The 22,998-nt window shown below is 36.4% G+C and overlaps 1 pseudogene; it reads left to right on the forward strand.

Annotated features, from left to right (window-relative positions):
* The first annotated feature begins 759 nt into the window (after positions 1–759).
* Positions 760–1,206, forward strand: LOC129404378 (60S ribosomal protein L27a-like; annotated as a pseudogene).
* Positions 1,207–22,998: the final 21,792 nt, after the last annotated feature.

Below are 22,998 nucleotides of genomic sequence, written 5' to 3' on the forward strand. Positions count from 1 at the left end.
GGTTACTTTTTTTCTACTGACAGTGAAAATATTAATACGAATACTTTCCTAGAAGACAACATTATTTTCATAACAATATCAGATGATTATTATACTGGAAGACAAAATTTGGATATCTAAATATAGACTTTGTATGCACGTTGGTCACTGTGCAAAAGAGGAATAGAGAGCAGTTTGTAATAAGAAAGAAAGGGGACGTCCATTCATGTTTATTAATACATATGCATATGTTTATAGAGAAATAAGATTCTTCGAATCAGTACTAACTAAGCAATCACTTGCTTTCAAATCTGTATAATTTTATGAATAGAGTATGTTTCCCAAAGTATAGAAACTATCCAAATAATAGTTCAAAATGTCATTAATAACAGCAGATGATCAAATTTATATGTATGTGTGTATTCTGTATTACTGAAAGGAAGGTGTAGAGGTTACTGAATTTTTAATTTAAAGCTAGAGGGGCATGAGCAATAGGGCAGCAGATAGAGGGCTTGTCTTGCATATGACCAAGAGGGGTTTGATCCCTGGCACCCATATGGTCCCATGAGCACTGCTAGGATGATCCCTGAGTACAGAGTGAGGACCACTTCTTGGTGTGGTCCCAAAGCCAAAATAAATAAGATAAACAACCATTTAATCAGTGTCTACTTCTTATGTCAGTAGCGTACTTTCTTAATGCAAGTATCTGTAAATGACATTATTATTGGACTTTTTAATTTGAAATAATTATGGGTTGATTATTTTTTGTCACCAGCCAAGATGCCATCCAGGCTGAGGAAAACCTGGTGACTCTGGGCCACGTGAGCTCTGGCCACAGCCCCATTGGCAAGCGCCAAAGCACCCAGGAGTTCGGGAGTAATGCTGCTGGGATCCATCACTATAGGATTATCTTTGACAAACAGTAAATATATCCGGTTACTTTGGGAAAGTGTGCATGAGGCATTGTCACTTACCAAAAAATCAAGACTTCTGCCCACCTGTCAATCTTGGCAAACCCTGGACCTGGGCCAATGAGTAGACACAGATAAATGATGCTGGAAAAAGAAAAAAAAATGCTGGGACCCTCCTATCACTGATATGGTGCAATCTGGCTACTATGAAGTTCTGGGAAAGAGAAAACTCCAGGAAAAAATTGTTCTGGTGAAAGCCAAATTCTTCAGCAGAAAAGCTGAAAAGAGAAGGCAATCCTGCTTCTGGATAGTTTGAAGCCACCTAGAGGAAGGGTCATTAAATGCTGCAACTGGTTATCTCTTAAGATGAACAAATAATAAACCATTTATTTGCAAAAGAAATCAAAAGGGTATGGAGAATTCCATGAACATTGCCCTCTTTTTTTTTCTCCCAAATTTTCCACGATTGTTCTTCTTACATACTAAGTGTACATATTAAAACCAGGTATTTGATATCAGCACAGCCCATGGATCTAATTCTTTTTGTCACATGTGTAGGTCTGTGTAACTATATCTCCCATCAAAGTAAAATGGATCCCAGCACCACGAAGATCTTCTATATGTTATTTCTTAACAGTCATGTAAATCTCTAAGTGGTATCCTTCTGGAAACTGCATTTTTCTCAGTATTATAGATGCACCATTTATTTCATGCATCAATATTGTGTTTCCTTGTCAATGAGTAGGATCCCATGCTATGCATGTGCATAATTTGTTTAATCAGTTCATTTTTGAGAGACATTTTTTATTTCAAGATTGTGGATAATGTGGGGTGAGGTAATAATCTTTCATACACTACTGATGAAAGGGAACATTTGTTCTAAATGCTTAGTGTCTTAAACACACTAAACTCATACTTTCCCTGTGATACCGTAAGTACATACTGTGAATTTATCACATTTTGAAAATTAACTGTGCCCACATAAGTAAATTTAATAAGTTAAGAAAACAATATAGGATTCCTCACTGTAGTTTATTTGTTATTGATTTGTTATTGTCAAAAACCTTTTCTTTGTGGTGTCTCTGGTTCTTCTCATCATTAGTGTAACAAATATTTCAACTTACATATTTTTTCTTTTGGGTCACACCCGGGGATGCAAAGAGGTTACTCCTGGCTCATGCACTCAGGAATTACCCCTGGCTGGGCTCAGGGGATCATATGGGATGCTAGAAATCGAACCTGGGTCGGCAGTGTGCAAGGCAAATGCCCTACCTGCTGTGCTATTGCTCCAGCTCCACACTTCAATTTTTGTGTAGTCATCTTATTATTTTCTAATGTATAGTTTTCCATCGTAGAATAATTTTTCTCCCACTGAGTCATTCAAAACCACTCGATAAAACATCCACACTACCACATACTGCATGATCAAGCATGAGTCTGTCGTGATTTATCTGATCTGTGAAGTATCTCCTGACTGCAAATCTTTGTGGAGAAGCTGACCCCTCCTCCTGGGTACAAATGCATTCTCATCTCCTTTATTTTACACATATTTTCCCATTTTAATGACTATTTGAGACGTAGGTCTGTGTTTTATTAGTCTCAATTTCTCTTATAATCAGTGTAGTTGAAAGAATAAGTGCATAAAATAACCTATTAATTGATTGTCTCTGATGCTGTGAATTAAATTCACTTTATGAACTTAACTTTAATGTTATTATATTTTCAGTTACATCAGGATCCTCTGTGAGCTGTGTTATGGATTCACCACCAGGATCTCATCATTCTACAAAGAAGTGATCATTGACATAAAGAGAGGGGTTCAGCAGGGTGATACAATTTCACGGAAACTCTTCAATGCCTCCCTCAGAATGTCATGCGACAATTGAAATGGGAAGGAATGGGAGTGAAAATAGACAGTCAGCAACTACACCACCTACAATTCACTGATGACATTGTTCTAATAACACCAAACATTAGCCAAGTGGCACGAAAGCTGACCGACTTTGACCATGAGTGTGTAAAGGTCGAACTACAGCTGAATCACATGAAGACAATGTTCATGAGAAACAGACTAGTTCCTGGTGTTCCAGTTGCCCTTAAAAAAAGGAACATTTTTGCATACAACAGTTATGTGTACCTAGGGCGAGAACTCAACCTTACACATGACCTGGCACCTTTACTTCGAAGGAGGATGAGAGCAGCGTGGAACGCCTTCAAGAACATTGAAGATGTGATTAAGAGGATGAAGAACCTCCGGCTCTGGGCACACCTTTTTGACTCCACCATTCTTCCTGCACAAACATATACCTCAGAGATCTGGGCCCTACAAAAAAAAACAGGAGGAAAACACTATTTGGGCATCCCAAAGAGGAATTGAAAGAGTTATGCTTGGAATATTGTGTTTCACTTAAGTGAGAGAAGGAACTCTGAGTTCCGACCTCCATCGATGATCAGGAGACAAGGGCCGCTGTCTCAATTGCCAAGGTCGAAAATCAGATGGGCTGGACACATAATTCGATTTGGAGATGTCTGCTGGACTAGAGCTGTTACTGACTAGATTCCATGGCACATCAAAAGACCGCATGGCCACCCACCTATGAGATGGTCAGACTTCTTTTTCAAGATGCTGAATGAACGGTTTGAGGATCTTCGTGTTTCTGGAGCGAGCAGATGCCTTTGGGCTACACTAGCACGCAACAGGGACAAATACAGACATCACTGGTGCCCGCTCGAGTAATTCAATGAACAACAGGATGACAAGTGGTACAAGTGATACTTTCAGTATTCGGGTTACAGTTGCATTACATTTCTGGTATTAATGCATACCACAGCTGAAGAGCCTATTTTGCTTCACATCCCAATGCTACCTCCCGTCAAGTTCCTTCCCCATAAACCTAAAACTGTATCTTGAAAAGTTATTACCTCTACTTTATAAAGAAGCATCAAGGATAAAAAAATAATGCTCAGGATATTTTAAGTGCTCTGAACTCAAATCATTCTGCAGTAAACTGTTATCTAAATCAATAGATTGGTATGTCCTCTAAAAATTATAAATTGTTTCTTATGACTATTTTATCAGTGATGGCTTTTAAAAAAATTATTAGTACTGTTTTTCAAAGAAGGAAGCAGATAAAAAGTCAGTGGGACTCAAGACCATGTAGGTGATGTTGCTATCCGCTAAGCCAGATTGTTTTCAATTAGGCTACAAGCCCTCCCTATGGAATACAGTGTCTACAGATAACTTAAGACATTTTACTCTCCACCATTTCTCTGAGAAAGATACCTTAAGGGATTTCACTGTACACATTTGTCTTAAATTATCTCTATAATCCTTGAGGCTCATTCTTTTTAATACAATTCTAACAAGGTCTTTAAACTTTAGAATGACTTTTTGCCAACTTTATTTCTTTATTACAGAATTAGAAAGACCTCTTTTTCTTCATTAAAGACAATAGGAATGCCAACTTGCCAATTCTCCTTTTTTTCCATTCTCTGATTCCTTCTTATTTAAGAGTTCAGTAAGTCATGCCAGACAGCTTTTCTACATAAACATTAATTCTTTTGATTTGACTTTGAGTACCTTAAAACATGACTCAATATATCGCATTAGTTTTGTTTATGGGCTTGTCTCATTAATTTTATTTAAAACATAAAAAGTAAAATCAATTAAATACCCTTTCAAATTCTTTATCTGGTTTGTGTCTAACCTACTAACTATACACCTGCAAATTATTCTTAGCTTAGATGTTTTGCCATCTGCATTACATTTCTACACTGGTTACTATCTCTACACATAGTGAAGTTTACCATTCAGTCCCGACATAGTGTTAGCAAAGGAGAAATCAGTGTTATCTAATGATTCAATATGGGAGGGAGGACAGGAGGAAGAAAGGAAGGAAGGAAGGAAGGAAGGAAGGAAGGAAGGGAGGAAGGAAGGAAGGAAGGAAGGAAGGAAGGAAGGAAGGAAGGAAGGAAGGAAGGAAGGAAGGAAGGAAGGAAGGAAGGAAGGAAGGAAGGGAAGGAGGGAGGGAGGGGAGGGAGGGAGAAGATAAGGAAGGAAGGAGGGGAGGGAGGGAGGCAAGGAAAGGAGAGAGGGAGGGAAAAAAGAAGTATTTGAAGAGAAAACGCGCAATGATATTGTTAACATATACTCAAATGGAAATTGAAGTAAACAAAAAAAGTGTCATATTTAGAAGGCATTTGAAGTGAGGAAACAGTGATAGAAAATACACACCAACAATAAAGGAGCTGGCAGACTTTGTTTCTACATATAGACATATTTTATTTCAGGGAAGGCATGTTAATATAACTAAACTCAAAAGGATCTGATAGACAAGAATAAATTTTCCTTCACAATAAATTGAGAATATAAGAAGAGGAGAGAGAAGGCAAAAAAAAAAAGAGACACAGAGTACAGAAATGTGACAGAAATAACCACTTTATTTTAAAAGATAGTTGATTTCTTCTCATGGGAAAGAACAACTCTCCTTTCCTCTTTTTAATTTGGTTTACATAGTGCTTTATCAAACAAATTTAGTTTATAAATTTGATAGCATTAAATTGTGGGATACATTCTCCTAAAATACTCTAATCGGCTATTTTTTGGATAAGCTTTGTCATTTGCTTATCTAACAAAGACTTTTTTCATGTAAGTATGAGTTGGTGTTTGAACTTCAGCCAATATACATATTAATTGTCACCCCCATGACCTTCTCAAAGGCATGGTGTATCCAGTGTGGAGCTTAGTACCAATTTGGGAATTTTGAGCCGAATACTAGCATAAAATATAAATGATGTGTGCTATTTAAAAATGACTTATTCTTGGTGATAGAGTATTTTGTCTTATGTTTAGGAATAGAAGTTTTATGTTCATAGATTGTACATTGTAAAAGCTGGAGATTTTTTTAGAATCAAGACTTAAGTTAAAGTTTATTTTTTCCACAAAAAGGAGGAAAGGAATTAAATGATTACTTTCTTTCAGAAATTCTTATTCTTGGCCACTGTAAATGAAAGTAAATGTAATTCTCAATAATACAAATCAGAAATGCATAGTTAAATAGAATCTGTTCTTATTTTAGTTTACAATGATATATCTTTATATGCAATATTTTTGTTTCAGAAGTTCACCCTCTTTAGTATATGAGACCTATGTGAAGTAATTTGCAACCAGAATTATTCCCCGCATGAAAATTGAATGAATTATAAATTTACTCTCTTCATTTTAGAACCTTCTGTATCATCTTAATATCCTATCTCCTCTTTTGACTGTCTTTCTTTTCAGACTTGTTATAGCACTTTGCATATTCAGGTTACCATGCTAATCAAATCACAAGAAGAAAAAATCATGTGTAAGAATCTCAGCCCAAGTTCAATGTGAGTTTTAATTGATGCTGAAGGTTTCCAATGTTTATATTTATTGTGTTAGATAGATAGCATGTTCATTATAACAAGTATCTCTAGAATTGAAGACAATTCTCTAAATATAAGTCTGTGTCATTGACCTATGAACTATGTCTTTAGGAGTAAGCTTTTATGTTGTTCACTCTAAACATAATCTTCTAAATATTTATCTCGATGTTAGAAAATGTTTTAATTCTAATTACATATAAATACTTTTTATTTTGGGATGTATCAGATTCATATGTATGGGTAATATCTCTATTTGCTCAGAAAGTATGCACTATTTCAAATATATTGATAACTGTTCCTAATAAATACACATGATTTATTTATAAGGATTAATGGAAAACCAAGGAAGTAAATCTAATTATATACACATACATTTTATATATAAACTCATATATAAACCTATATAAATGTACATTCTTTCATATTATTTATTATCACATGCAATTATTATATATACAAATGAAAAAACAAAATTACTATTTGAATTTGGAGAGAAGAGAATAGAGACAATTTTTGATTCAATGCTGAAAACACTAAAAGGGAGTTTTTCTCTTTACCCTGTTACAAAAAATGATTCATTTATGGTGATCTATGCAAATTTTATAACCCCACCTTTGGTTGGATGTTTATAGAAATATTTAAATGCAAGGCTATTTTTAAAATCAGTATTTCTTTTCTAAAAATTTCTTTGACCTCATTTTCTTATTTGAATGCTTACATAATTTTATATAACCATTATATTTATAGCAAAGTGGGGTGATAAAGCATAGAGTATGATTTGTTACAATAAAAAAAGAAACAGCAAGTGTTACTTTTTATGTAGGACAAGTGCAGTGCCAGTGACATTGCCTGCTGTGTCAATGACATTGAAAGAAGATGTTGCAATGAAAACACAGACATACACCAAACCATTCAATGCTTGTACAGTCTTTTAAAATTGAGATTACATTGCATAAGCAAGGAAATAAAGATACAGTAGAAATTCTTATGCTTTATGTTATAAGTATAGATGATGGCCTGTTCAGAATGGTAAGGCATATGAAAAATAGAGCACTGTCACTTTAGCACTATCATCCCCTGATTTGCTCCAGTGGGCAACAGTCTCTCATCATGAGACTTGTTACTGTTTTTGGCATATATAAAAGATAAGATGGAAAATTAACTCTTAATTAATTTTAACAAGCTAGAAGCCTGGAAATAAATGTCAAAATTTAACGTTCCTAAGTGGTGTATGTTTTTTTAAAAATAAATAAAAAAAATATTTAAAGTTTAAGAATGCTAGAATGCTTGGTTTTTGTTTCAAAGGTATCTTCCATTTCTCTGACACTTGAGTAGTATTTATTTCAAGTTCCATTGTTATTTAAATGTGGACATATAGACCTCTGCAAGGTTACCTTTTGTAAAATTTTATTAACATTTCAGAAACTACTGGTTAAAAACTTCAAAGCAGTCCTCAATCTTCAGTTGTTAATGTTCAGCAAATTTACCAAATTGTAACGGATCATTTAGTAAATTGTAATACCTAGCATGTGAGGTATGTTTTTATGTATAAATTAATTCACTGGTATCCTTTGGTTAACAAAGGATAACTGAGGAAATTTGACTTAATGGTGGGGTAATAAATTTATTATGATTTCAAAGCAAGCAAATAAGGCATTTGGTCTTAAATAGCATCATGACACCGAGAAGAGTTAGCAAGAGGAAAGAATCACTCTTGTCATTTTTTTTATTTTTTATTTTATTTAAAAACATTTTTTATTAGTGAATAACTGTGAGGTAAGTTACAGATTTACATATTCTCGTGCTTCTGTTTTAGTCATACAATGCTCGAGTAACCATCCTCCCACCAGTGCCCATTCTCCACCACCGATGATCCCAGTATCCCTCCCACCCACCCCCAGCCCATCCCCCTCACCCCACCCTACCTCTGTGGCAGGGCATTCCCTTCTGTTCTCTCTCTCCTTTGGGGTGTTGTGGTTTGCAATAGAGGTATTGAGTGGCATCGTGTTTGATCTGTAGTCTACTTTCAGCCCGCATCTCCCATCCCGAGCGGGTCCTCCTATCAAAAGGAATACTTGGTATTCCTTTTTCTATCTGACCTGCCTTTTCCCTCAGCATGTCATGCCGGTTTCCAAGCTGTGGAGCAAACCTCCTGGTACTTATACCCACTAATCTTGGGTGTTAGTCTCCCATTCTGTTACTTTATATTCCACAGATGTCATTCTTATTAATTTTTTTTAAAAAGTGGAAGAATAGCTGGAAGAAAGATGGGGGGGCATGAGAATGCCAGTTGTCTTAAAAATATAAGCAAAAAATACAAGAGTGGAAATATAGTATCTTAAAATATGTTAGGTCTATTAAGCAATTGGATACTTGAGTTGGCTTTATAACAATGTAATCTCTATGTTGCTTCTGATACCAAAAACTTTTCATTCAGCAAATATAATATGCAAAATACTGACTGACACATAGTAACAGTTATTAGTCAATCAAGTGTGAAACTGTCAAATGATAAGGGAATTGTTTCATCTTCATATAAAAAGAAAGAAAAAAATCAGCAGTAAAAGGAGATTACTGACCATGGCAACATCCAGTCAAATATTTTAGCATACTTGTTTTCTAATTACATACAGTTACCACGAATGACTCCCAGACTCCCTGAGAACTTCTTAGGGACTGGTATAAAACATTGTCTGCCTGAAGCCTATCATGAATCACTTTATAATTCACGATAATTCAATGAAAATGCATTTTTAAGAGATGACTCTGCATTAGACTTACCTTCTGCAGCTATCTCTGATACAGAATCACATTTTGTTCTACAAAAAGAAATTTTCAAATTGTTTCATCGATGTACAAGGCTGCTAAATTTGAACAGGATCACTGGAAGTGTCAAGTTTGTCAATCTTCTAATTTGTCAAAAATATATGAACCTAATTAGCAAGAGGAAAAGAAATACTTGTGGCAACTAGAAACATTCTGAGAAAAAAAATAAGCTGATAACAGCTGACAGTTGTTTAGATAAACAACTAAAAATGAGTTGAATGTATCTATCACCTATAAAACAGTTGATATCTGGGGTGCTAGATGTGTATTAATAGCAATGTTTCCTCTAATGAACCATAATGCTAATAATAAAAGCATTATACCATATTCTTACTTTTTCTAACAAAGGACATGCAAAATGTTCTTGGACTTAAATTTACAAGGGTTAAAGACTGAGAGATATTATAGGAGTAAATGATCTTAGCTTTAAGTTTAAGAAATAAAACTATCTTGGTAGATGAAGAAAATGCATGTGACAACATCCATTAACTATTATATAAATTCTCAATAGACAACAAGTAATATTATTCTCAACTGCCAAAAGCCTTACTTAAGATTAGGAATAAAACAAAGATATACACTTTAATATAAAATAGTATTGGAGTCCTATGCAGACAAATTTGACAAGAAAATAATTTTCAACTAATAAAAACATTCAGTAACGCTGCAGTTTATAAAAAATAAGCTCTATTTCTGTAGAGTAATAACAAATTCTCAGAAAGATAAATTAAGAAATCAATGTCATCTATATCTGCAGCAAAAATAGCAAAATGCCTAGGAATAAATTAAACTGCATTAAAAACAGTGAAATCATAAGTGGGAGGATATTCCAGTTCATGCAAAATATTAATACAACTAAAATCAATCTTCCAGTAATATGATCCCTGCCACTGTTTAGCAAGACAGAACACATGGGAATTGGACTCTCATACATGCATATGCTTGACCACTTCACCCATATGCCTGGAACTTCAAATATTTTCATAATGAAGACAAAATCTAGGAATCTTAAAAGAAAACCAGATGATACATTTAACTACAAAAGTATTTTGAGCTTTTGCTCCTTAAAATATTGATAAGGGGCCAAACAATAGTTTAGCAGCTAAGGTGCTTGTTTGCATGTGGTGAGCCGGGTTTGCTCCCCTATAAGATCTGTACTCCCCCAAGCCTTGCCAGAAGTGACCCGAAAACAGAGCCAGGAGTCAGCCCTGGGTAATGCCAAGTATTGCCCCAGCCCCCAACACGTTGCAAAAATAAACAAATAAATACATAGTAAAGTTGAAAATATTTTAGACTAAATAGTAAAGCACTTAGGTCTAGAAACCAGAAATAACCCTTGTAAATTGGCAAAAATATTTTAGATGAAAGAATAAAGGTTTGATGTCTAAAACCTAGAGTTAACCCTTAGAAATTTGCTAGAACTCAATCCATATAAGAAATATATGAAATATTTCAAAATAATTTACTAAAGTAGGTATGAAAATTATCAGCAAGTTCAGAAAAGCATGCATAGGGTTGATAATTTGGGAAACAATTTAATCCATATAGTTATGCTGTAACTGTTGAATAAGAAAAGTTAGAAAGACAGTTTCTAATATTTGTTTCCTAATAAACAAATATTAGGAAAAAGAGCAACCAGAGCTCTCATACAATGTCGATGAAAAGATGAAATTTGGCACTTTTTCAGAATATTCAAACATCTTTTTAGGCACACACTTGTTAAATGAAGTATAATTACCACTCAGGTTTATAATAGGGAAAAATAAAAACTGAGATATATGTTTACTTATGCATATATATGCATATGTACATCAAATTACTCATAGCTATTTTACTCATAATATATTCCACTGAAAACAGTGAAGATGTCTGATCAATTGTGTATATTGATCAATTGTGTATACCCCAAACTTAAATGTTAACATTCTCACTGTCAATACAACAGAAATTAAACTAGAACTTTGCAGATATGATAATTATTATGAGACCTCATTGGATAGATAGTGTGAGCATTGTGACAGTAGTCCTAAATATGGGGGGAAATTTGAAATACATCTGCAGAGTGTAAAGTGTTGGCAAAATTGGTGACATTATAAGAAGCCAAAAAGCATTAAATATGGTAACCCAAGGAAATTTGGAAGATACATGTCCTAGATTCTCAGAGCTCCTCTCTCTCTCTTTCTTTTTCTCTCTCTCCTTTATCCTCTCTTTCCTTCTCTTGCTCCCTTTCTCTCCCTCTCTCTCTTTTTCTTTCTCTCCCTTTCTCACTCTCCCTCTCTCTCCTCTGCTTCCTCTCCCTCCTTCTCTCCCTCTCTCTCCTCCACTCACTCTCTCTTTGAAAGTACAAACCAGTAACATATAGGTATTGACCTTTTAGCTTGAAAAAATAATTTAAAATTTATTGTTTTATAAACCATCCAGTCTGTTGGACTATTCTTATAAAACTAAAATAGGGGCCACATGAGCCTGTGGCATATAATATATTCACTGGACTGAAAATGTCTTTTGAGAGTTTATTCAGGGTCAGATCTAGGGCATGTATATCATACTTGAAAAACCTTTAAAGCTTTTACAAAAATATTTTTTTTTTTTTTTGCTTTTTGGGTCTCACCCAGCAATGCTCAGGGGTTACTCCTGGCTCTGCACTCAGGAATTGCTCCTGGCAGTACTTGAGGGACCATATGGGATGCCGGGGATCGAACCCAGGTCGGCCGCGTGCAAGGCAAACGCCCTACCCGCTGTGCTATCGCTCCGGCCCTACAAAAATATTTTAAATATATAAATAATTCACTCTATTTGGGAGGAAGGAGGAGTTGGTGCAAGGCACAGAAGGCACACCCAACAGTGCTCATAAATTGCTCCTGGCTCTGGGAACCCTTCCAATATCACTTGGAGGTCTATATATGGTGTCAGGGATCAAACTGGGGTAAGCCTGTGCAATGTTCTAGGTGCCTTCACCGCTGTACTGTCTCTCCCATCCCAACATAATGTAGGTTAAATAGCCCTTTTTTCTCATAAAAACTATTGATGTCTTAAATTACAGTTGTGTTTTGTTTTTACAAAGGACGCACTCACTTTGGGATGTAATTTAATTTAGTCTTTCCTTCTTCACATGTTAGCTGTAAAATTTCTGTGAAAAAATTAATCAACTCAGAAGCATTTGGGCATAATTTCCCAAGAGCACCAACATCACAAATTTCCATTTACTTACTGAAAATTTTGATGATCACTGCACAAGTACATGGTTCATATAATTTCATGAATATTTGGATTACCAGAAGAATTGCAAATGCTATTATCCAATTTTCAAATTCAGAAATTTTGGCATATGGTTCTAGGATACAAGATTAATGCTTCAATAACTGTTTATTATAATAGCTATTACTTACTCTTAATTGAATATTTAGATGCTTAGTTACTTTAATTTATTTAGGTTAAGTAGTTTACTGCATACAGATATTATATTCTTTAGTTTATTTGCATAGAATATCTTCATTTGAGTGCAGGCAGAAGTAATTTTTTAAATTTTGTTTTTCAGTATACTCATGTACTTATATAAATCTGCTTAACAGAATTGAGTTGGACGATTTTCTGATTCTTGTTGTAGCAAGCAGAATATAGTGATGATCAAAATGACTAATGAAAGGTCAGAAATACAAAAAGATCTGTTGGACATAAAATCTTAAAAGTCACTAGGGGTGAATAATTAATGTTCCTTGGATAATGTCTGGTTGAGGTAATATAAAATCATGAAAGGAGGCCTCAATTGTAGTTCAAAGTTTGAACATAAAATGAATGTTGACAATGTGGAATTAGCTTTGCTACCTTTTATTTTTAAATAATCATTGCAGATATAATTAAAATATAAAGAATAAATTTGCTCTTGCAAAGATTAAGACACAAACTGGTGTAAATAGATATAAGAAAAATGCTTTAAAATAATTTGCTTCTGCATGAAAATGACACTATTCCATTTCATGCTCAATTAGTTTTTGAATACATACTAGCATCTTATTATTGAATACCTTTTTTCAGTTTTTGCTGTTGTTGATCATTGAAGTTATGAATCACCTTAGTTTCCAGGTAACAGAGCATCTGGTTTTTGAGAAAAAATAGATTCAATAAGACTATTTCTAGTGAACCTTGGCTTCATTAGCAACTTACAAAACAAGTAAACTACTAGATTATAATTGGAAATTTAATAAGCAACATGTATTATAGGTGAGAATTTTGCTATGAGCAAATTGTTGATGCTCCTGCTTTTACTACCCCAAAGGGACTATAATGAAGATCTTTTTTTTCTTTTTAGCTGTATTGTCTTTAGGATGAGAGTAGAGTTGTCCAAATTAATGTTTTCATGCAGGTCCAGTCTTCTTCTGCATACCTTTCTGCTTATTTTATTCTCTGTGCTATGCCTTTTTTTTCCTCTTCTGCAGAACCAGTTCATTGCTTTGCACTACTAGTAAACAGGCTAAAATGTTATAACAAAGATAAATAACTACCTATCATTGGTATAGCTTGGTCAGTTCTGACAAATTTAACACTCCTGTAAATGATGCCAGAGTGAAAAACAGAACACTACCACCTATTTCAGAAATCTGTGCTTAACCAGTTTCAGTTAAGACCCCATCGTAAGACAAGCTAGTATGCAATGATTACTTTTTTAAAATTTTTTGAAAACTGGAAAGAAGGGGACAGTGACAGTGTGTAGGGATGGCCTGGGCTTGAGCTCCAGCATCCCATATGGTCCCCGAAGCTCACCAGGAGAAATCCCAAAGCACAGAGTTAGGAGTAAACCCTGAGCAGTGTGGACAGGCAGTGTGATCTAACCCCTCCACACACACAAAAAAGAGAAAAATATGAGAAATAATAACAATGAGAAAGAACACCAAAGAGGTAGTACTGTGGCTACATCACTTGCCTTGCACACAGCTTACCCAGGTTCAGTCACAGACTCGGTATATGATTTCCGGAGCTTCTCGAGCAGTGACCTCTGAGCACAGAGATTTGGGTTGAAAGATGTGTGCCAAAAATAAACTATAGACAGAACATGAAGGCCGCTCAATACCTCTATTGCAAACCACAACACCCAAAGGATAGAGGGAGTAAAAGGCGGGGCGGGTTGGAGGTTGATGGGGTGAGAGGTGGGAGGGATTCTGGGACCATTGGTGGTGCAAAATGGGCACTGGTGGAGGGATGAGTACTTGATCATTGTATGACTGAAACGCAAACATGAAAGTTTGTAAGCCTGTAACTGTACCTCACAGTGATTCACTAAAAACAAAAACAACAACTAAGAACAAAAAGAATAAATCCTGAACATACCTCCATAACTTCTCTGAGAAACAAACAAACATTGGAATGATAAAATATATACTTATGTATATGTATATATATATGCCAATCTATTTCATTACTTTGACAAGAATTACCTATAATTTATCATAAAGTTTTAAGGATACTTATTTTCTTAGTTTTAAGCTATTCTGTTAATGAGAGAATTATTTACCATTGAGGGTTTGCATAATAAATGTAGTGTTAAAACGCTCTGGTTTATTCATTGTTGTCTGATCATAGTAATATGTTTATCCAATTCTAAGATTTAGAAAGCATATGGAAATTATATACAGTATGTATGTCAATCTTTAACACACTCTCTATATATACTCTATAGTATTAGGGAGTATATGGATTGTTCCTTTGCATCACACTTCAAAGTCAAGTTTTCTAAGACTATAAAAGTTTGGTCTTGCATATTAGAGAAGAATATATTAATTTTGATACAGAACCCCTGAGAATTGGGGTAGATATGATAGATTGACCAAATTCTAATAAAAGGGAACAAAAGTAACTCTTCTATATGGGCAACAAAATAGTACTTGCCAGAGGAGAAAGAAAAGGCAAAGAAGTGAAAGGAATGAATATGAGAATATCACTGTCACTGTCATCCTGTTGCTCATCGATTTGCTTGAGCGGGCACCAGTAATGTCTCCATTGTGAGGCTTGTTGCTACTGTTTTTGGAATATCAAATATTCCATGGGTAGCTTACCAGGCCCTGCCGTGTGAGTGGGATAGTCTCAGTAGCTTGCCGGGCTCTCTGAGAGATATGGAGGAATCAAACCCAGGTCGACCATGTGCAAGGCAAATGCCCTACGTGCTGTGCTGTGGCTCCAGCCCAAATATGCAGAATAAGATAAATTTAATATTGGTGAACGGTATGAGACCAGTGGTAACTGTGTCAGGGAATCTATATATTTCTAAATATATGGCATATATCTTGAAATATATACTAGTAGTTAATATTTAGAATATCTAGTAGTACAATTCAAAATATAACTTGATGAACAAATCCTAAGTAATTCATCATCATCATCATCCCATTGACCATCAAATTTCTAAAGCAGTCTCAGTAACGTTTCCATCTGTCCTAGCCCTGAGATTTTAGAAGCCTCTCTTTACTCGTCCTTCCCAACGATGCCGCATTGGAGGCTCTTTCAGGGTCAGGGGAATGAGACCCAGCATTGTTACTGGTTTTGGCATATAAATACACCGTGGAGAGTTTGCGAGGCTCTCCCTTGTGGGCATGAAACTCTTGGTAGCTAGCTAGGTTCTCCCAGAGTGAGAACTAGGCTATAAGATGTCGCTTCCAGGAGCTTGGTTTTAAGTCTCTGGATGTGGGCCATTGGTGGGATTACACAGCGCCAGGGACAGTCCCTGAGTGTGGCCACCTAGCTACTGGAAAATGGGAAATCTGGGTGGAAGAGGCCCAGTCTCGATCTCAGCAGGCTAGTAATTAATTGACAAGAAATATCGCAGACTTTTGTTTAAATTTAAAATAAATTGAGAAACAAATTTACCAATACGTTAAATCAACAAGTGTCCCATCACATGCCAAGAAGTTAACTTACCCAAAATCTTAATATACTAGTGAATTATATGTATATATGCATATGCACATAGATATAAATAAATATAATTCATATTATATTTTACACAGATAACTGTAGAGTAGTTTTATGTTCACAGAAAAATGGTTCAAAATACTTGCATAAAATGTTCAGATACATTCATATATCCAATGTCTGACATATCCACTCTCTTCCAGTAAGAATACCAACCCCAAAGTGACAAATCTGTTATACTCGTGAATCAATATTGATGGGCCATAAACAGTCCATAGTTTCTATTAGTTTTACTTATTTTATTTTTCTACATTTTTTTAGTTTAGATAAAAGCAAAAAGCCATAATAATGTACATCATATTATTAGAGAATAGAATCACAACACCTCAAATCCTCTGCCTATTCATCTACCCCTTGACAATGAGTGGTCTTCTTATTTTTTGCATAGTTTTCCTATTCCCAGACTTCAACTGCAGTTGAAGTCAGAGATCATTTAGCCTTTCAGAGAGATTCATTTCACTTATTTGTTTCTATATTTAATTTGTATGGCTTGTTAGAAATTAGTATTACGTATTGCATTGAGTAATATTCTATTATCACAGAATAGAAGCAGCACAGGCTATTAACTCGTTTCTTAAGGAAGAATCTATCTTTGTAAATAGGCTACTTTACTATAGTTTTTGTTTCCTTGTCCCAGGTAAGTATTGTTGAAATAATTTTAAAATTAAATGATTTTCTTCAATGAAATGATCCATAATTTTAATTTTCATTGTATTAAATTGGGGGTATTTTTATCTTGTATCATATATTTTATTTTATTGCTTTGGGGTATAATATAAAAATTGATTTTTTGACCATTTCAGTGAGTACTGCAGACGGATTCCCTGTCGAGAACATTCAAGTTTTGCTCATGAAGAGAACAAGAGGATTTTAACAGCTCAGCCTGAATTCTTTGTAAAAAGAATTAAGCATTCTTATATATCATAACAAAAAGTAGTCTTTTATTGTATTCCATTTTTGGTATAATTTGCCATTATGTACATTAATATCCACATACATTTTTCTTAGATCTTATTAGTAAATTAAGACATAATCTTTTCTTAAAACAGCATTCTACAAGTGTTGGTGACATTTAGAATTTTTAAAAAGTCCTTTGATATATATATATATATATGTAGCTTTGGTAGTTTACCCTATTTTGCAATTCATAAATTTATAAAAATCCAAATTTTCTTGAGAAATTTAATACATTCCGGAGTCTAAATTTCTTTTATTGTATTTATTTTTGCATAGATGTTTCCAAGAAATAATATTCACAATCTTAATTTTTCTGTTTTGGGGCCAAAGTTGTCAGTGCTCAGGGCTCCCTTCTGGCTGTATGTTCAGGGATCACTCAGTCCTGGTGATCCTTAAGGGACTATAATTGGTGCTGATGATCAAAAATAGGTTGGGCACATGCAAGGCAAAAGGTGCTATACCCACTGTACTATCTGTTCCGTCATATCATCTTATTTCTATTGTATTATCCTACCCTAGACTGGAGCAATAACACAACGGGTAGGGTATTTGCCTTGCACATGGCCAACCTGGGTTTGATTCCTCTTTACCTCTCAGAGATCCTGGCAAGCTATTGAGAGTATCCTGCCCACAGGCAGAGCCTGGCAAGCTACCCATGGCATATTCAATGTTAAAAACAGTAACAACAAGTTTTACAATGGTGACTTGTGCCCGCTTGAGCAAATTGATGAACAATAGGATGACACTGCTACAGATTATCCTACCTTGCCAGATTTGCTCAACTATTTATATACCTATTTTTAATCAAAATTTGACATAATGTAAAGCTCCGATTATTATCTTATATACCTAGTGTAATCAACACGCTAGTCCTATAAATATATGTGACCATAAAACATTTTAATAGAAATTATACATTAAATATATACCAAAGTGTCTTCTTTGAGAGGTGAGAGAAATTAGATCACAAATTCTATTGAATTGAATATGCTGAATGAGATTACAGTATGAAACAATCTTTCTTGTTCCATTTTTCAAACTTAATCAAGTAATATATCTCATATTTACTTGGCATATATAAGAAATAATTAAGTATAAAATTAAATTATCCCAGTATCTGAGGAGTGTATATTTAAATATAAATTGATAAGTTTATCAGTCACAAATATGTTATAATACTTTCCTACCATCAATCTGCCCACATTATCAACAAAGATACTGGACAAAAAAATGTATCATGGTATTTTACTTGATGTAAGCATTTCTTTATAACAAAAGAAATACAATAAATAGGAGAAAATATATACACATGATATGGCATGTAAGACAGAGACAGGGGACTAATTTCCAAGGTACATAAAATTATACATAATACATAAAATAGAAGTTATAAAATTCAATGAAAAAAAGAAATAATCTCATCAAAAATGGCGAAAGAACTTGATCACACACTTACCTGAACAAGAAAAACAGATGGTCAGTAGGGAAATTAAAAGTGTTCATAATAATTTATTATGAATGAAATGAAAATAAAAAATTAGATATCACCTCATGTCTCTGAAGATGACATATAAAAAGAGATGAAATAAGCAATGTTGGAGGGATGAGGAGGAAAAGGAATCCTCATTCTCTGTGGGGCTGTCATCTGGTTCAGCCCCTATGAAAAGCAGTTTAGAGATTTCTCAGCAAAAGCAAGAATTCACTTCCATATACAGAAATTTGACTTTTTTTGCATCTTTCCCAAATCACAAATCAATAATTTAGAAAGATTTTTACACACACCCATGTTCATTTCAACACATTTCAATAGGCAGTGTATGAAACTAACCCAAGTATCAATGACAGATAAATGGGTAAAGAGGTTGTGGCATTTGTATGTGTGTGTGTATATTCAAGAAAATGTATTCAATAGGATTCATTAAATATATTCAATGTAATATGAAATCATGCCACTTCTCGCAAGGTGGTTAGAACTTGAGAGTATCACTTGTCATCCCGTTGCTCATCGATTTCCTCAAGCAGGCGACATTAACGTCTCAACTCATCCCTGTCGCTTACTAGTGTAGCCCAATGGTATCTGCTTGCTCCAGGAACACAAAGAGCATCAAACCATTCATTCAGGGTCTTGACAAAGAAGTCTGACCATTTTGTAGGTGGGAGGCCATGCCTATGTGATGTCCTGTGGAATCTAGTCGGTAACAACTCTAATTCAGCAATTGTTTCCAGATTGCATTACGTGTCCGGCCCATCTGATTTTTGATGCCTTGGCAAATGAGACAGCATCCTAATTCTTGATCGACCGTGGACGAAGGTCAGAACTCTGTATTCCTTCTCTCACTTGAGTGAAATGTGATACTACAAGCATAGCATTCTCGATTACATTTGGGTGACTAAAATAGCGTTCTTTTCTTTGGGGGATGGATCACACACAACGATGCATAAGGGTCACTCCTGGCTCTGCACTCAGGAATTACCTCTGGCGGTGTTCAGGGGACCATATGGGATGCTGGGAATTGAACCTGGGTCGGCCGAATGCAAGGAAAATGCCCAACCAGCTGTGCTATTGCTCCAGCCACCAAAATAGGGTTCTTATCCTATTCTCATAGGGCGCAGGTCTCTGAGGTGTATGTTAGTACAGGAAGAACGGTGGAGTGGAAAAGATAAGCCAGGGGCTGGAGGTTCTTCATCCTCTTAACAACTTCTTGAACACTCCTGAAGGTTTTCCACACCACTCTCTGTTTCCTGTGCAGCTCAGGTGACAGGTCATTAGTCATGTTGAGTTCTCGACCTAGGTACACATAACTGCTGCATTCGGAGATGTTCGTTCCATTGAGAGCAAATGGAACGTCAGGAACTAGTCTGTTTCTCATGAACATTGTCTTGGTGAGATTCAGCTGCAGTCTGACCTTTCCACACTCATGGTCGAAGTCTGCCAGCATTCATAACCACTTGACTGATGTTTGCTGTTATTAGAATGATGTCATCAGTGAAGCGGAGGTGGTATAGTTGCAACTGTCTATCTTCATTCCCATTCCTTCCCATTCTAGTTGATGCATGATGTTCTCTAGGGTGGCTGTAGGATAACATTGGTTTGTCCCTCCTCCCTTGCCACAAGGAGTTTAGGTTTAAGAGCTCTGGAGACACTCCCATTCCTTTGCTTATCTGTAAACTCTTCTCTGCACCCTCCTTCCCAACCAGTTAATCACCTTTTCCCTAATCAGATTATCTTTTAAGATCAGATCCTTTGAAAAACTCTAAACTTGAACTGTAAGTTAGTGTCTCTAGCATAGTTTACTTTAAAGCAATGTCCTTTCTGTATGGACACAGGAAGACAGTTAATATTATGCTCTTGTAACTTGGGAGCTGATTGGCTCCAATAATATTCACTCCTGGGTATCTGCTTTCTCAACTCAGTTGCCCTTAGTTCCTAGCCCCCAAAAGCAGAGTCCCGATGAGGGACGGAATGGACCCAGGGCAACCCACCTTTGTGTCACCACCCTATGTAATTTGCTATATAAACTAAGACTGTGAGACAGAAGAGGAGACAGAAGAAGACAGGGGAGACAGAAGAAGATGACACAAGAAAAGACACAGAAGACACATAGGAAGACACAGAAGTGAAGGAGACAACACAGACAGAAGAAGACACAGAAGCAGAGGCAGAGCGGTCAGAAGAGAGCAGTGGAGAGACTACAGAGACAGAGACAGACAGACAGACAGAAGCAGGGGAGACACCGAAGCAAAGCTCAAGGCAAAAGAAGTGAGAGTGAGTGGGGACGAGAGAGAGAAGCAGAATGGGAAAGCATATTGGAATAAACTGCAACTGAGACCAACCAGCCTGGCACTCCTTCCTTCCTTCTCCTGCCTTGTCATCACCACCAACCTTCCAGGCGTGGGGGAAGTGGCTAAATGCTGGCGGCAGGAGAGATAGAGCCCCACTGGCCCCCTTCCCTTTTTTGTGTTTACACAGGTGGCACTGAAGGGTTCCAGTGAAATGGTATCACCCTGCTGAACTCCTCCTTTAACGTCAATGATCACTTCCTTGTAGAATGGTGAGATCCTGGTGGTGAATCCAAAAGACAGCTCACAGAGGATCCGATGCACTGAGTTTGAACACCCTGTTTGGCTAGGGCTTCGATGGTCTCTTCAGTCTCAACATAATCAAAGGCCTTCTTTAAATCGAGTCTCAGCCCGGGCCAGAGCCCGGGCTCCGGCCGAGTTTCGACCCAGGTGCCCATGCCTCTGCACAGCCGGTGGATGTGGAACGAGCAGGAACCAGAGACAGCTTTAGGATTTGGGTTTCCAGCAAGTGCTTGCAACCATGTATGGAGACTGTGAACTAAGCTTTTGCTACATGCTGTTCCAGGAAAGGAAATGATTCATTTTCCAACTTAAATCTTGCGGACTTAATTACTAGAATACAGAAATTGTAAAACGCGCGGCCGCAGTAGCAGCCGCGCAACATTTTATCTCGTCATTCTCATCAGTGGAAAACTTATTAGCAAATATCTCCCTGTTAATAGAGCTGTATTCTTGGGGGATAAATTCCAACAAAAATAGTGGGTCTGTTTTGAAACTCCAACAACAATAGTGAGTTGTGTGTTGAAATCTGGAATGTAATCAAGGTAAAGAGAAAAGGAAGTGAAATTATCAGTCACGCACGGGGGAGAGGTTTGGGGGGTGAGGGGTGGGATGTATACTGTTTTGTTTTTGTTTTTGTTTTGCTTTTGTTTTTATTGGTGGTGGAATATGGGCACTGGTGAAGGGATGGGTGTTTGAGCATTGTATAACTGAGATATAAGTCTGAGAACTTTGTAACTCTCCACTTGGTGATTTAATAAAATAAATTTTTTAAAAAAGGCCTTCTTTAAATCAATGAACGTTATACAGAGGGGCATTCTGAATTCTCACAAAACCTCAATAAACTTGGTCACCATGTTGATATGGTCGATTGTGCTGATTCCTTTTCAGAACCTGGCTTGCTCAAATGGTTGTCCTTCATCTAGTGTTCTGCCAATCCTATTCATGATGACTGGAGTGAATAACTTGTAGACGACAGACAACAAGCAGATCGGGTGGTAGTTGCCAATGCCATGGATGTCTCCCTTCTTGTACAACAGGACAGTCCTGCTGGTTTTCCATTGGGACGGAACCTTGCATTCGGACAGGTAGCGTATGAAGAACCGAACCAGTGTATTGATAAGTACTGGCGGCAGATTCTTCAGGTGTTTATTTGAGTCTGACCTTCTCTGGGCCAGGTGCTGTACGTGTCTTTACCGATGAAATGGCATGTAGTTTTTTGGAAGGGAGGATGTTGGGAACAACATATCCATCCTCCGGAATTTGGTATGTGGGCAGGTGGTCATGGCTATCGAAGAGATCTGCGTAGAAGTCATGGATAACCTTTTCCATTGCCCTTCTGGAAGATGTGATAGATCCATCAAAATGTTGGAGGGCAGTCATCTTTGCTTTATACTTGGCAAAAGGGGTGAGCATTGCAAATACTTTTCCCAGGTTTTGTTGCATCAGCCAACACTGCTTGTCTTCTCTCTTTGAGGTCTTCCATTATTGCTTCTCTGCACAGCTTTGTGAGCTCAGATGTTAGCATGTGATTGCCTGAGGTTTGCGCCAAACCACATTGGCGAATGAGCTCAAGAGTTTCCGAAGACAGGCTTTTTTTTTTTTTGTGGCTTTCTCTCTGTCGGTGTTCCTCACACAATCATGGAGTTGCTGAACCAGTGGATCGTTTTCCTAGTCCTAGTCCATGTTCTCAGTGAGGGCATCTTTGCATATTGCCGCAATAGTGCCAAAAAGCTCCTAGTTGGTGGTCATTCTGGGAGTTCTCTTCTTAAACTTTGCAGCCTTTTCTTTGCACTATGTGAAGTAGAATTTCGCATGAAGGAGATGGTGGTCTGATCCCATTTGGAATTTTGGGACATAAGTGACATCAGTC

The sequence above is a fragment of the Sorex araneus genome, chromosome 4 (assembly GCF_027595985.1).
Source record: "Sorex araneus isolate mSorAra2 chromosome 4, mSorAra2.pri, whole genome shotgun sequence".
Classification (NCBI taxonomy): Eukaryota; Metazoa; Chordata; class Mammalia; order Eulipotyphla; family Soricidae; genus Sorex; species Sorex araneus.